Here is a 14,819-nt window from a genome sequence, read left to right as displayed (position 1 = left end):
GTCTAGATCATAAAAATTAAGAGATTGCCTCTTAATTTTCCAATTAAGAGGCAAACAAATAAGGCTAAGAACTTTTTCAACTTATTTATATTGCAAACAATTGCATAGGTTCGAATAAGAACAAAATATAAAGTAATAACACTTGCGAGCCTTTGATCTAAACTCAACCTACAATTATAAATTTTTTAGAAAAAAACAACATCATATACTCTTTACGATACTCTTTTTGTCTCATAAACTACGATTATAATTAATTGTCGATTTCAACTGGGTATTTTTGTTTTTTTTTTGTTTTTACTTTAATAAACACCGTATAAAATATACATGTTTTTTTAAATGTGGAAGTAAATTATAAAAAGTCAAGCATTTACTAAGATTCTGTTTCACACTTGATCATTAATATCTCTCAAGAGCAACTAATTTACAAAAAGAAAATAAAAAATTCAACCTTTACATGAATAGAAATCGGAAATAAAAATCGATAAACAAAGGTTTAACAATAACTTTAATAGAGTAATGAATTTTTCAACCCATCAACACTATATAGACATAAATTTTTACTAGCAAAATTTATTACTCGTTGCATGACAGATACATAACTAATATATATTAAATATGAATATAGATATCTACATTTAGTATAAGTAGATCATTTCCCACGAGAGGAAAATAGTTGATGCAGTTTCCATCTTAACGACAATAAAGAAATTCTAGACCAACACGTTTCAGCAAACCAGCAACCACCAGTTGTCAAATTGTTTATACTTTTAGATTTTATATTTTCCAATAATATATTAAATTAATCTTAAATCGTTTAAAATTCTGATTTGCCGATAGCCCGAGACCGTTAATTATTCAAATTGTTCCTTTTTTTTTTCTTTTATGATTTGAAAACACTTTAAATGGGTTAAACCCACTTAGGAATGGTATGCAGAATTTTTTGGGTCGTACGATGGAATGTTGAAATCCTTTAGTCAAAGGATTTTGTGATTTTCAACAGAAGTCAACTTCATACTCATTTGCAACCTACACGTGATACAAGTGATTGAATTTCAGTAGTACCGAATGTCCGAATCTGCAAGGCAAACATCACCGAGATCACATATCAAATAAGATATTTTGTCTTTCTTGTCGCTCCATCTTCACATATTTTGGGTTTTCTATTAAACTAGATTATGACCCGCGGTAAAACATATAAAAACAATACATATAAAAATATAAAAAGTTTGCACAATAATTAAAAAGAAAGTAACAGAAATAGAATTAGCGTTATTGGTAACATTGAAAAAAACAATGAAATGTTTGAATATCTATAATCGATGAATGACCTCTTTGTAAACAACAGTTTTTGTTTTATTAGTTGGACGACCTTCTTTGTCACATATGAGTACCTTTAAGACTATATATTTTTAATTTATACTTTTCTTAGGTTCGGGAACCAATGTCAGTTGTCTTTTTTCTTTCTTGTTGATGTATTAATGAATGAAATACAAATTGGTACTACAAACGAAGCTTGTAGTTCTATCAATCGATTTGTTAATGATCTTCCAGTAAGTTCATGTTTTTTTCTAAAAAATTACAACTTTTTATATTTTCTTCGAGTTAATGTTTTATTATTGATTTGTAATAATAATAATAATAATAATAATAATAATAATAATATGATTGGTGTAGGAGGGTCATCAAACACTTGTAGGAATTACATTTGACTCATTGCAATAGGTTATTTTTTTTTCTAAAATTAACCTTTCAAAAAGAATTATTCCTTCAAGCTCTTTTGTATTTTTTATTACAACCATTGATGTTCTTAGTTCCAGACATACATGATGTTTACACTATCTCCCCTCTGATTGTTCAACTTTCTAAGGTACAAAGACTGATGTTAACGATCATTGGACATTAGCAAATAACATAAATGTTTTTTTAAGAATCTTGTAAGTAAATCTGTTTCTAACTCAAGTTATGACAATACCCTTGTGTTTGTCTGTTGTGTATTTATCATAACATTTATTAAAGGTATTGGTATCAATTTATACATATCTCCAAATATAAGTCAATTTTAATCAAAGGGCAAAATGCACCTTTTTATTGAGTTGGCAAAAAACTTTAACCTCGAGAACACAAGTGCGACCTATATAAAAACTGTCAAATGTCCTCTAGAATCTGAAATGTCATAAGTTGTCTTTTTAGTTGAATTATCTGTCATTTTTCATTTTCATTTAAGTTCTTTTTGGGATTAAACAAAAGGAAAAACAACACAATTTCGTTGTATGAAAAAAATTCAAAGTATAAGGCTACAATTGGTATAAAACCCAACAATGATAGTTCATAACATTGGCCTAACTCATCTAATTTTGTATCATACACTAAAAGAACAAATAAAAGAATAAAAATCAGCTGCAATGAAAACCTTGTTTTGTGTCTCAATAAGTTGGCATAAAACTCAATAGTTCTTGAATATAGGAAGAGTCTACTCTTCAAAAATGAAATTGGAAACTCTAATAAGTAACCAGTTCGTGTAGATGTGCAGTCCGTAATCAAATCCAACCGTCCGAGTATACCTCAAGGGCTAATTTTCTTATGAGAAAACATGACAAAATCACCGATGAGAAATTCCTTTGGTGGCAAGTTAAAAAGCTTTTTGAATGTCGAATTCCTATGAGGTGACTTCAGATTGAGCTGTCAAGAAGTTAGAATAATTCGTATAGATGTGTAGTCTGTAATCAATATATTGCAAAAGTTAAAAGATTTTTACAAAAAAATGAAAATAAAAAGCCCTAAAAAAAGAAGTGTAAAAGGGTCATTTACCAAACTTTAGATGGCTGCAAAAAATAAACGCTCTTTGTTCATACTTACTTCACACAGACATCATTTTAATAATGCAAATGTCAATTTACCTATAAAGAAATTAAAAATAAATAAATAAGCCAAACATGAGATCCTTTTTGACAACATATGCATCCGACTCAATTATATTGGATCTTGAAAAGCAAATGTATTGGTTAATGCAAGTGAAGGATATCGAATGGATTTTCCAACATCCATTTTTGGTAACATCCACTTTCATATCCCTTTTACACATACTTCTATTCTCATCATGTGTGATTCTTGCTTCTATTAAAAAATACAAAGTTATACAACCATATAAACCAAATAAGAATTACACTTTTAGAAAGCATGTATATTATGAAATAAGGTTAGAACATGTTTGGTCTTCAAATGTAAGAATCTTAAGAATGACCTAACTACAAAGATTCCCAAGTATAGTGTCCCACGGTTGGTTGTTTATTCCAGTGAAGGTGATTGTATCCCAGTACATCGATGGTATATTATCTAAGAAAGTAAGAAATAAGGCTAAATGGAACTTGATGGCAAAACACCATTCTGTTGTTGGTTATACTGAAAAATATATAAATTTTATAAATTCTTGGAAGTGGATATATTTTGTTTTGATAATCAACCTTTGTTAGGTTCAATTTGTGCACCTTTTTGCACACCTTTTAGTCTCATTTCATGCATCTATTTAGCATAATTGTTCTTCCTTTTTCTTGCATTTCATCATATTCATGTTAGTCTCTAGAACAACCTTATTTGCACACTTTCATGTCTTTTTCAGGTAAACCGGAGCTTAGAATGCGCTTTGGGAGGTGCCGGGAAGCATTGGTGAAGATTTCGGGATGATCGGGCGAAGAACGAAAAAGTTGGAAAAATCAAGTTTGGATTCGGAGTCAGAGGGGTACACGGGCCGTGTTGGATTTACACTGCAAAATCAACACGATCCGTGTTGACCAAAATGGGAGCTGTTGACCATGCTGAACACGGGCTGTGTTAGTTTAGTGCAGATCAACACGGGCTGTGTTGGCTGCTGAACACGGGCCGTGTCAGTTTAGTGCAGATCAACACGGGTCGTGTTCGACCCAAAAACCAACTTTTGGCAGTTTTTTCTATCTTTCATATTACGGGTTGATGGCCATTTGGGGACACACACAACATATCAGAACACATTTTGAAAGGGGATTTCAAAGGTTTTTGCAAGTATTTGATCATTTATCATTTGGAAACATTATTTCTCTTATTTGTAAGTTGTAATTGCACATTAATTCCATCTTTTGTTCTTGTGATCTTGTTCTAGCCATGTGTGGCTAAGAAACCCTAGTTTCTAGTTCTTATTCAAAACATGTTGATTGCTTTACTTGAAGCATATGATTTGATGTTTGATTTGTGATTCTATTCTAGTGATTATGTTCTTGTTTAAACTAGAATCCTTAAATTTGATTTGTGTTTGATTGGCCACTTTCATGAATTGAATTTTTGTGTAGTTAATTAACTTTTAGGGCACCTAATCGTTCTATAAAGTTAATGGTTGGTAACAAACAATAGGTTTTCTTATTGTAGAACATTTATCACATGTTTTCACACTTCCGAGCGTATGAGAAGAAATGAACATTGTTGGGAAGCTTGTACAAAACTTAATGCAGTTTTTCAATACAATCTAAGAGCGTGTTTAGGTTGAATTAGTAAAATTAGGTCTAATCAAAGAGCGTGTTTTGGTTAGATAATTTGGCAAGCGAGAGGTATTAGAGCGTGTTAATATCTTTCAGTACCAACTTAGAATAGTAATCACAAATTACATCAAGTCATAATCAGGTTAAATGACAACATTGAGAATTAGAACTGGAAGCACTTTTACAGCTTGTTTACAAATCTATTTCATTTTCTGCATGTTTCAAGGTTGATTGTTATTTTCATTATTTGACTTTTGCAGACAAATCCCCCTTTGTGACCAAAGTACCTTGCGCAAAGAGGTATAGACTTTTATCCCGTGTCTCTGTGGTTCGACCTTGCTTGCCTTGTACTACCTTTTTAGTGCATTAAAGCAGTGTATTTGGAGTCTGTTGTACCCCTTTATTTGTTGGGTTTGATACGCCTAACAAATTGGCGCCGTTGCCGGGGACACGGTGTTACTAATTTTTTATACCAAGATTTTTGTGAGCAGGTACATCTCTATCAAAAAAAAAACAATAAAAAAACAATAAAAAAAACAAAAAGTGTGGCTCGGAGATGAACACTCCTTACATTAAAGACCAACTTTCTGAGCTAGCCCAGATTGTTTTGATGATTGAAAATGACCAAAGTATGCAGCCCACACCTATTCCTTGTGATTTTTGCACTCAAAATGGACATGACACCAATATGTGTCCATATTTACAAAGGGAATGGGAAGAAGTGCAGGAAAGGGGAAGCTACTACTGGCCAAATCAATGGAGTTATGATCAACCTCAACATGATCAATGGTGGGAAAACAACCAAGCTTGGGGAAACAACCAATGCCAAAACCCATACCAAGCTTGGGGAAATGACCAATACTAACTAACTCGACAGTTCCAACCACCATATTCTGCACCTCCCCAACAAGCTGAAACTTCGAGCATGTCCTTGGAAGACATTGTGAAAAGTATTGCCACTACTACCCAAATCTTCCAGGAAACAACCAAAGCTAGCCTCAAAAGCTTAGAGGAACAAATTGCACAACTTGCTCAATCTGTGAGTATATTGGAAACTCAAGGCAAATTACCATCGCAGACTGAGAGGACCCAAGGCATACCGTTTCTGCCTTTACCTTGAACGATGGGAAAAATTTTGATGACCCAAGATTGTAATTTGAAGACCGGGAGGAGGAGGAAGAAGAAGTAGAAGTGGAGAAGGTTGTCAAGGAAGAAGTAGAAATGGAGAAGGATGACATGGAAGTTGTAGAGGAGGTGTTGGAGGTTGATAAAAAAGAGGCTGAGCCACCCACTACCAATGTGAAACTCCTTTCACCGGTAGACCAACCACAAGATCCGAAAACATTAAATTTGATGGACCCTTCAAAGGATATGTACCCCGAGAAAGAAGACACCCAACCGGTCATCAAATCAACCACCTTATCAAAGAAGGAAGATTTGACCACCTTACCGGACAAGTACAAGAAAGGGGTCGGCTTGACGATTGTTGTCATTAAGGGTCTAAGTCCAACATGGTTCCCACGTAAAAAGAAAGTCAAGTACAAGATAAGTGTTCCATTGAAGGAGGTGGCGAAAAGTTTACTAAGTTGGAGAGCCCCACATACTTAGATCAATGCATATTCCGGGGCCAAGTCGAGCCAACGACTTAAAACAAGGGCAGCTAACCGGGAGGCAACTCGGGAGTATTTTTGTCTTTTTCTTTAAAAACATTTACGTTTCTTTGAAGTTTTTAGTTTTTAATGTTCCAAATGTGTTGCAACATGTTTTTATGCCTAGAAAATGAATCTCGGGCTCCAAAAAAATATTTCACTGATAGCTTGGGGAAGATAAAGAGGAGGTTCTCACCACAATTGCATAGACTCCAAGAACGATTCGGTAAATTCTTTCCATATCTTTAATCGTCCATATTTTGCTTAAAATTTCAATTTGTGTGCACTTGTGATTGTTTGGACTCTTACCCAACCGGGCACCACCCGTCTCCTCCTCCGTAATAGGTTTTTCCGCCCTCTCCGATCATCGGGGACGATGCTTATCTTTAAGCTTGGGGAGGGGTAGAGTTTTACACTAGGTTCATTCATGCATTTTCAAAAAAAAAAGATTTTTATTCCATGTTTGTTTTGATCCAACCCAAGGCAACCTAATCTTCTAAAAACAGTTGAATTGGTAAATGAGTCGTATGCCTTGAGATTAGACTTGTTCTTTTTATTGAAAAATCTAAAAGCAAGCTAATTGCATATGAACACACCTCCCGAAGCTACTCGTGCAAAACAGAAAATGAAAAGGTTGTCAACACCGGAGCAAAACGACAGGTATGAGTCAATCTTTGGGACACGTGACCGGTCTTATGAGTAGTAAGTGCTCAATTGGTCCCAAAATGCCAAATTCAAGAAAACATAAAAAGAATATAAAATCTCAGTGTCCCGAACCTTCCAGCGCTCTAAAAAGTCCTTTCTACTAATTCCTTTTTATATACCTTGCTTGGGGACATAGTTTCCAACTATACTTACGGGTCTTTGCATGTTGACTTCAGTCCCCCGAAAAATGTCTTAGAAGCCCCTCACGGTAATAGACCGTGAGATGTCCCCATAATAGAAAAGTCAAGGACGGAAATATAAAGAAATAAGCCTAGAAAATAATAATAATAATAAATAAATAAATAAATAAATAAAAATAAAAAAATTTTATTAAGTTAATCTGTGACCTTTGGAACTCGAATAAGTAAACTCCGAGGGGTGTTCTACATCTAATCGCCTAAAGCTGAATTGTTTGGGACTGATTGGGTTGAAAGTTCGCTACACGGGTTCCATAGAAAGTCATGAACTTAATAATAACAAAAATAAAAAAAAAATTAGATATGTATAGGTATCCAAATAAAGCTAATTTGTGGCCTTTGAGGTTCGGGTGAGTAACCCGCGAGATCTCTTTAAATCTAGCACACTAAGGTCATATGGTCTGGATGTGTTGGTTGGAAGTCCGTTACATGGATTTCAAAGAAATCCATGAGCTTTATTTGTAGGAAAAACATAATTAGATAGTTTGTATATATTTATTTTTATAGTTTAATTGAATAATATATTTAGGAAAAATGCTTGGCTGCAAAAAGATTCCCTTGGTCTTGGACTTGAACTTATGACATTGGGACTAGCTGTTAATTACTTTGACTAGTGTAAGTGGTTTGAAATTTGTAACCAATCTGGGAAAATTTTAGGGAATTCTTAGAAAATATTTTTTAGAAAAGGATTGTTGTTAATCAACAAATAGCTAGAGTCGGTCATTGTTACATTTTGTAAAACAAAGATGATTGAGCATATTTTTGTCACATACATTTTCACGAGAGTAACACCATAATGTGTTCCATGAATCGACTTGATGCTATTGAAAGGGAACAAGTGTTGTGATCTTTTATTCTGTTGAGTTGCGTTAGGGAGCGGTCAAAGTCTTATTTCTATTGTCATATAATATTTTGAGACCAATGCCAAGTTGACTCAAGGCACGACAGATATATTCTCAACTATGCTACAAAAACGAGGTTAATTGGGTTGAATCTTTTTCATGATTGTTTTGATTTTTGCATTAAGTTTCAAAAGGTTCTTGATTTTGATTTTGTTTATTTTATTTTCTTTTATTTTCCCCGGTCTAGATCTTTCTTCTTCTTTCTTGAGGACAAGAAAGGTCTAAGCTTGGGAAGATTTGTTAGGTTCAATTTGTGCACCTTTTTACACACCTTTTAGTCCCATTTCATGCATCTATTTAGCATAACCGTTCTTCCTTTTTCTTGCATTTCATCATATTCATGTTAGTCTCTAGAACAACCTTATTTGCACACTTTCATGTCTTTTTCAGGTAAACCGGAGCTTGGAATGCGCTTTGGGAGGTGCCGGGAAGCATTGGTGAAGATTTCGGGATGATCGGGCGAAGAACGAAAAAGTTGGAAAAATCAAGTTTGGATTCGGAGTCAGAGGGGTACACGGGCCGTGTTGGATTTACACTGCAAAATCAACACGATCCGTATTGACCAAAATGGGAGCTGTTGACCATGCTGAACACGGGCCGTGTCAGTTTAGTGCAGATCAACACGGGCCGTGTTGGCTGCTGAACACGGGCCGTGTCAGTTTAGTGCAGATCAACACGGGTCGTGTTCGACCCAAAAACCAACTTTTGACAGTTTTTTCTATCTTTCATATTACGGGTTGATGGCCATTTGGGGACACACACAACATATCAGAACACATTTTGAAAGGGGATTTCAAAGGTTTTTGCAAGTATTTGATCATTTATCATTTGAAAACATTATTTCTCTTATTTGTAAGTTGTAATTGCACATTAATTCCATCTTTTGTTCTTGTGATCTTGTTCTAGCCATGTGTGGCTAAGAAACCCTAGTTTCTAGTTCTTATTCAAAACATGTTGATTGCTTTACTTGAAGCATATGATTTGATGTTTGATTTGTGATTCTATTCTAGTGATTATGTTCTTGTTTAAACTAGAATCCTTAAATTTGATTTGTGTTTGATTGGCCACTTTCATGAATTGAATTTTTGTGTAGTTAATTAACTTTTAGGGCACCTAATCGTTCTATAAAGTTAATGGTTGGTAACAAACAATAGGTTTTCTTAGTGTAGAACATTTATCACATGTTTTCACACTTCCGAGCGTATGAGAAGAAATGAACATTGTTGGGAAGCTTGTACAAAACTTAATGCAGTTTTTCAATACAATCTAAGAGCGTGTTTAGGTTGAATTAATAAAATTAGGTCTAATCAAAGAGCGTGTTTTGGTTAGATAATTTGGCAAGCGAGAGGTATTAGAGCGTGTTAATATCTTTCAGTACCAAATTAGAATCGTAATCACAAATTACATCAAATCATAATCAGGTTAAATGACAACATTGAGAACTAGAACTGGAAGCATTTTTACAACTTGTTTACAAATCTATTTCATTTTCTGCATGTTTCAAGGTTGATTGTTATTTTCATTATTTGACTTTTGCAGACAAATCCCCCTTTGTGACCAAAGTACCTTGCGCAAAGAGGTATAGACTTTTATTCCGTGTCTCTGTGGTTCGACCCTGCTTGCCTTGTACTACCTTTTTAGTGCATTAAAGCAGTGTATTTGGAGTCTGTTGTACCCCTTTATTTTTTAGATTTGACACGCCTAACAACCTTCTATACATAAAAATCCCAAATCTTCCCGATGATAAACTTTGATAGTACATGGTGATTACAAAATTTTTGTCTCAATAGCTTAAGCATCTAATAACGGCTTGAGGATATGAATATAAACTAAAGAACTACATACAACACATACCTAATAACCTTTAATGCTCATGAGCTTCAAATATTCTTCTCATACTTCTTCTCTCAACTTTTACATATTGACGACATGTCTCCAATGGGTTGAAGTGCTTGAAGACTTATGAAATTGTTCATAATCTGCAATGATAACAGTATACTTTTTAATCTTAATCCAAATACAAATTCTATTCGAGTACCTAAAAAACTACAGTATGGTGTCCCAACTTTACAATATTAGAAAAATAAATAAATAAAATTCATTCCTTTTTTGCAACTTTTTCATAAATTGCATGAAAAGATCTATCAATTTTTTTCTGGGCAAGGATTTGATCTCCCTCATCATACCAAAATCATAGTATATTAATGAATCATGATTTATCCGAGCCAATTGCAAGGTTTCTAGGATGAGGATCAACATGAATGAAATCGGTTGGTATCTATATAAAATAGGAAAATATATTAAAAATTCAGTAAAAAATAAAAGCATTTTTTTATTTTTTTTAATGGGCGTGTTCATTTGAGTGTTGGACGTCTTATTTTGGGAGTTTTTCTAAGTTTTGTGCCCCAATATACTCTTTTTTAGTCCAAAAGAAAAGTTTCATTTTATTTTAGAGGCAAAATTATAAAATTATTTGACCACTTCTATTTTTTATGATCATACAAATAAATGTTGACCACTTTTTTATATTATTTATCAACTACTCAATCAATGTGAACTCTGGAACTAATAACTCACCAAATATCTTTTGACGACAACATCTATGTCTATTCTATCGTTTTCTACAACTAAAAGCAAATATGAAAAAGAGATATATTTAACTATCATATTACTTGTTCCATCACGAACAACAAAAAAATCTAACCAAAAACATATTTGAAGATTGAATTGCTACCCGATGCAAATCGACTCCTCTTTTTTATTCCCTTTTTTTGTTTATTTTCATATGACGATACCATCAAAAAAGGGTATTTGCAAGATGGTGTTAGATGTTCTTGAGGTACTGGGTGAATGCCAGTTGACATCAAGAACACATATCATAGTTGTGTTCAACAAAAACCCAAAATCAACATCAAGATAGCCCTGAAGAAAAAAGTAAACACACAAAAGGTATATAAAAAAACAGAGAATGGTGAAGAAAGAAAACAGTAACAAAAATCGTATAAAATGCAAAGTAAGAGGTTGGAGTGGTGTAGAAAACAAACCTATGAACAAATCAAAAAGACGAACGCATTAACTATGTGTGTATGTCGTCTTTCCAGTTTTTGCAACAGATAGAAAGAGGGAGGTGGAGAAGGAGCGGTGATTCTCTTAATTTCTGAAAGCAAGTGTAGAAATTAGGTTTTTTTTCATCAAAATTGAGAAATAAACACCAGAAATCGAAACATAACAAATCAATTATAAGTTGTTGTGCGGAGAAACAAATAATTGACCGGAAGAAGGAGAGCCCTAGGTGAAACGCAAGAAATATGAAGCAAGAGAAGGAGACGAAATAGATGAGTGTTTGTGGTTGTGATCATAAGATGAAAGGGATTCGAGGTTACACAATGAGGAATCAAAGAGATAAGATTATGGATTGTTTGTGCATAGAGACATGGGAAGAGAAATTATTTCCGGATTCGAGGTCGTAGAAGGGAGGATCGATTGAGTCGTTGTGAAAGAAGACGTACACATCATTGAAATTAGTGGGAGAATCTTTCTTATATATCTTCTAGCACCATTGATCTTCGTATCTTCTTCCCTGCGATAAATTGAACAGAAAATAATGCCTGAACAAAAAAAATGGGTAATGAGGGGTGGGGCGGTGTATTATTTTATTTAATTTTTGTGAGATTTAATTGTCATTAATAGATTTCCTAATTTTAAAAGTAATTTTATTTTTTGTGAGATTTGATTGTCATTAATAGATTTTATAATGTTAAAAGTAACTGTCATTAATAGATTTCATAAAATTAGTAGACCAAAAAAAAATAGGGGTTGACTAGATGATGATATCAGCATAAAGATTTAAATGTGGAAAAGATAGGAATGAAACACAATCAACGACCCTGATTGTTGAAGGTGGTGTCACAAGGTTTCTCTTTAATAATTTTTAGAGATTTAACATGTACATGTTTTTATAATCAACTTCAAGTATTTAGTGTTCCTATTATTTGAGACCAATTTTATTTTCAAATAATTGATCTTTTAATAAATTAAGTAAAATTTTGGAATTAAAAATTTAACATCTTATTTACAGATAAGTAGCAAGTATTCTAAAAAGACAATACATCGACTAGAATTTTGTTTAAATTTTTTTCTCGAGAATCGCTTTAGTGAATCCTAAAAACATAAGTTTGGGTGATCTCGAGTGTAACACCCCGATTTTCAAATATCGATTAAATGACAAATAATCGTTCCAACATCTCCCAGGATCAATTCTAAACTTACTTATAGACTGAACTACAGCGGAAGCAAAATAAAATAAAATAAAATCTTCAATTGAACAACTTCGGGTGTTACGTCTTTGCAGAACTCCTTTATCGTATTGTTGTAAAATCCTTCTCATTGCCTTCTTACTGCCACTTGTTAAATAATTTCCTGGGTTGCGCACATTTAAATTTCTAAATGGGTAAGCCTAGGGCCTAGTGAGTTCATGTTGCACATACATGTTCATCACTTAAAAAAAACAAAAAGTTTTATCACATAGTTTCAATAAATCATACAACAAACATATCACCTGATGACATAATTTAGCGGAATGATTAATTATCCAGAGAAAGAACCAAATGTTCATTTCCTTTCCCCTTGAGACAACTCATCATCCATTGTACTCAAAAGTGTTTTAAATATCCAAGGAAATGAGTATGATTCTCAATTCTCATCCCTGCCGATCACACACATCCGTCATGCTCACGACGATTAAACACCCACCCGTTCCCGCTAAACATGTCATCCAAAAACACACACAGTAGATAACAAATCCAAAATAACATTTGTACGCAACCATACTTATCATAAAACATACTGTCAATAAATAAATAAAAACCACTTAATAAACGCTGATAAACATGTATGTGCGAGCAACCACAGAACACGAAAAACTCACATTTTTGTCGTTAGGTTTTACCGAAACTTGTCACACTACCCGCACCCTACATTCCATCAACAAGTATTATCTAAGGCTATAATCCTAGAAAAACATTCTATATGTTTGTGGCGTTTAGTTCAACTACCCGTATGTCTCGTTCGACCATCAAAAAATATATTTTAAAATGACTAACTTTGAAAGAAATTAGTTAATAATTATTTATTATATAAAATATACAAAACTTTAAGTTACCGTAGTTCAGGGGCTGTTAATGAAATCTAGAGTTAATTTAAGAAAGGAAAACCAAAAGCAACATATTTACAGAACCACAGGGACCGATTATGTAACTTCATGAAATAACTTTCAAAATTACGTAAGCTTTGCTATATGAGTTAAGGTCGAATCGCCCAAGGATTTTAGATGCAATAGAATTGCTGCAACATTCATGAGTACTCAGAAATTGAGATTTGAGTATTGGATAAACCCTCGCTCAGAGTATCACTTCATGGAATTCATCAGGAGTAATACTGAGACGATAATATCTTATAATATTGAAACGAAGATATATGAGTTGTAATTTACAAATCGGTCATGCATTGGTGATACGAAAACGCATCAGTAACTTCGTGTTATAAAACGTATTGTCATGTATAATTTGATGAGTAAAAGATACAAGCATATGAGTCAACGTTTATTCGTTCCTTTTGCCCTAACCGGAAAAGCGATATCTGTGGGCCCCTCGATGATTTGGTGTTGACTTATGTGCTGGGCCCAGCCAGGACTAAATTGATGTGTTCAATTAGAAGTCCTACATCATCACAAATCAGAAATCGGGAAACATAGATTCTGGACAAAGAGATTGATTACATTCCATGTCTTATGTCTGGGGATATCTTGCAGAACGAAGGATTATATGATCACTTATCTTAGGACACGTAACTGACTGGGTCAGAGTTCGGCAGCAGCTTTTGGAAGCTACAATTTGCTGGTCAAATTTAGAAGGCATACTAGCAATTATAGTTACAGACTTATCCAAGTGGGAGACTGTTGGATTAGGTGTCTAAGCCCATAACTATAATTGGTATGTACTTGAATTGATAGCAGCACAATCCTTTTGGGTTGCCCTCAACCTAGCAACTGGACAAGGAAATTATGAAATGAGAGATATTAATTTATAAGATTAATAAATTAATATAAATGATTTATTAATATGTTAAAAGATTAATATATTAATTAGAAATCATTATGTTTAATTAATAGTTAGCCAGAAATTAATCAGAATTAATTTTGGGGTTAAAAAAATTAATTATAAAGTGCAGGGACTAGTTTGCAATTAACTAATAGTTGAGTGGAAGGATCCAGAACCTCCTTGGAAGGAGGTGGACGAAATCCATAGGGGAAACCCTAAGGATTTCGTCCAAGGGGCTTTGGATAAGTCCTTTGGGTTAGCTTAGGCCCTAAGCAAAGGATAATTAGGGTTTTCCCTAAACCCTAGATCCCTCAGCTATTTAAGGAGCCTCCTGGCTCACATTTTAGGCCACTCTATTCTTTGGAAGATATCTAGGCCGAAATTGCATACTCTCTCCATCCTCTCTCCTTCTAGTTTCTTTCTTGCTAGCTCTTGGGTGTGATTCCATTAGAGGCATTACATTTGCGGTGCTAAGCTTCCAAGAAGATCAAGATCAAGATCAAGATCAAGAGGATTGTCAATTGTTTGCTATAACAATTGAAAGATATGTATCTCTTAAACCCTAGTTTACTATTTTCGAAAATAGCCTCCTCCTCTAGGGTTCTTGTTTTGCAATTCAAAGTTGTATGTTCAATAGTTAAAACATAGATCCAAAGTAGGTTGCATGTGAACTTAGGAATTGTTTTCTAGTTTATTTGTTTTATCTAAAACCCATCAGTGGTATCAGAGCCATTGTTTGTTTTAAAGTGAATTGCTATAATTG

This window comes from Lactuca virosa, chromosome 3 (genome assembly GCF_052849685.1).
Source record: "Lactuca virosa cultivar CGN04683 chromosome 3, Lactuca_virosa_CGN04683_v6, whole genome shotgun sequence".
Lineage (NCBI taxonomy): Eukaryota > Viridiplantae > Streptophyta > Magnoliopsida > Asterales > Asteraceae > Lactuca > Lactuca virosa.
This window is presented reverse-complemented; position numbering follows the sequence as displayed.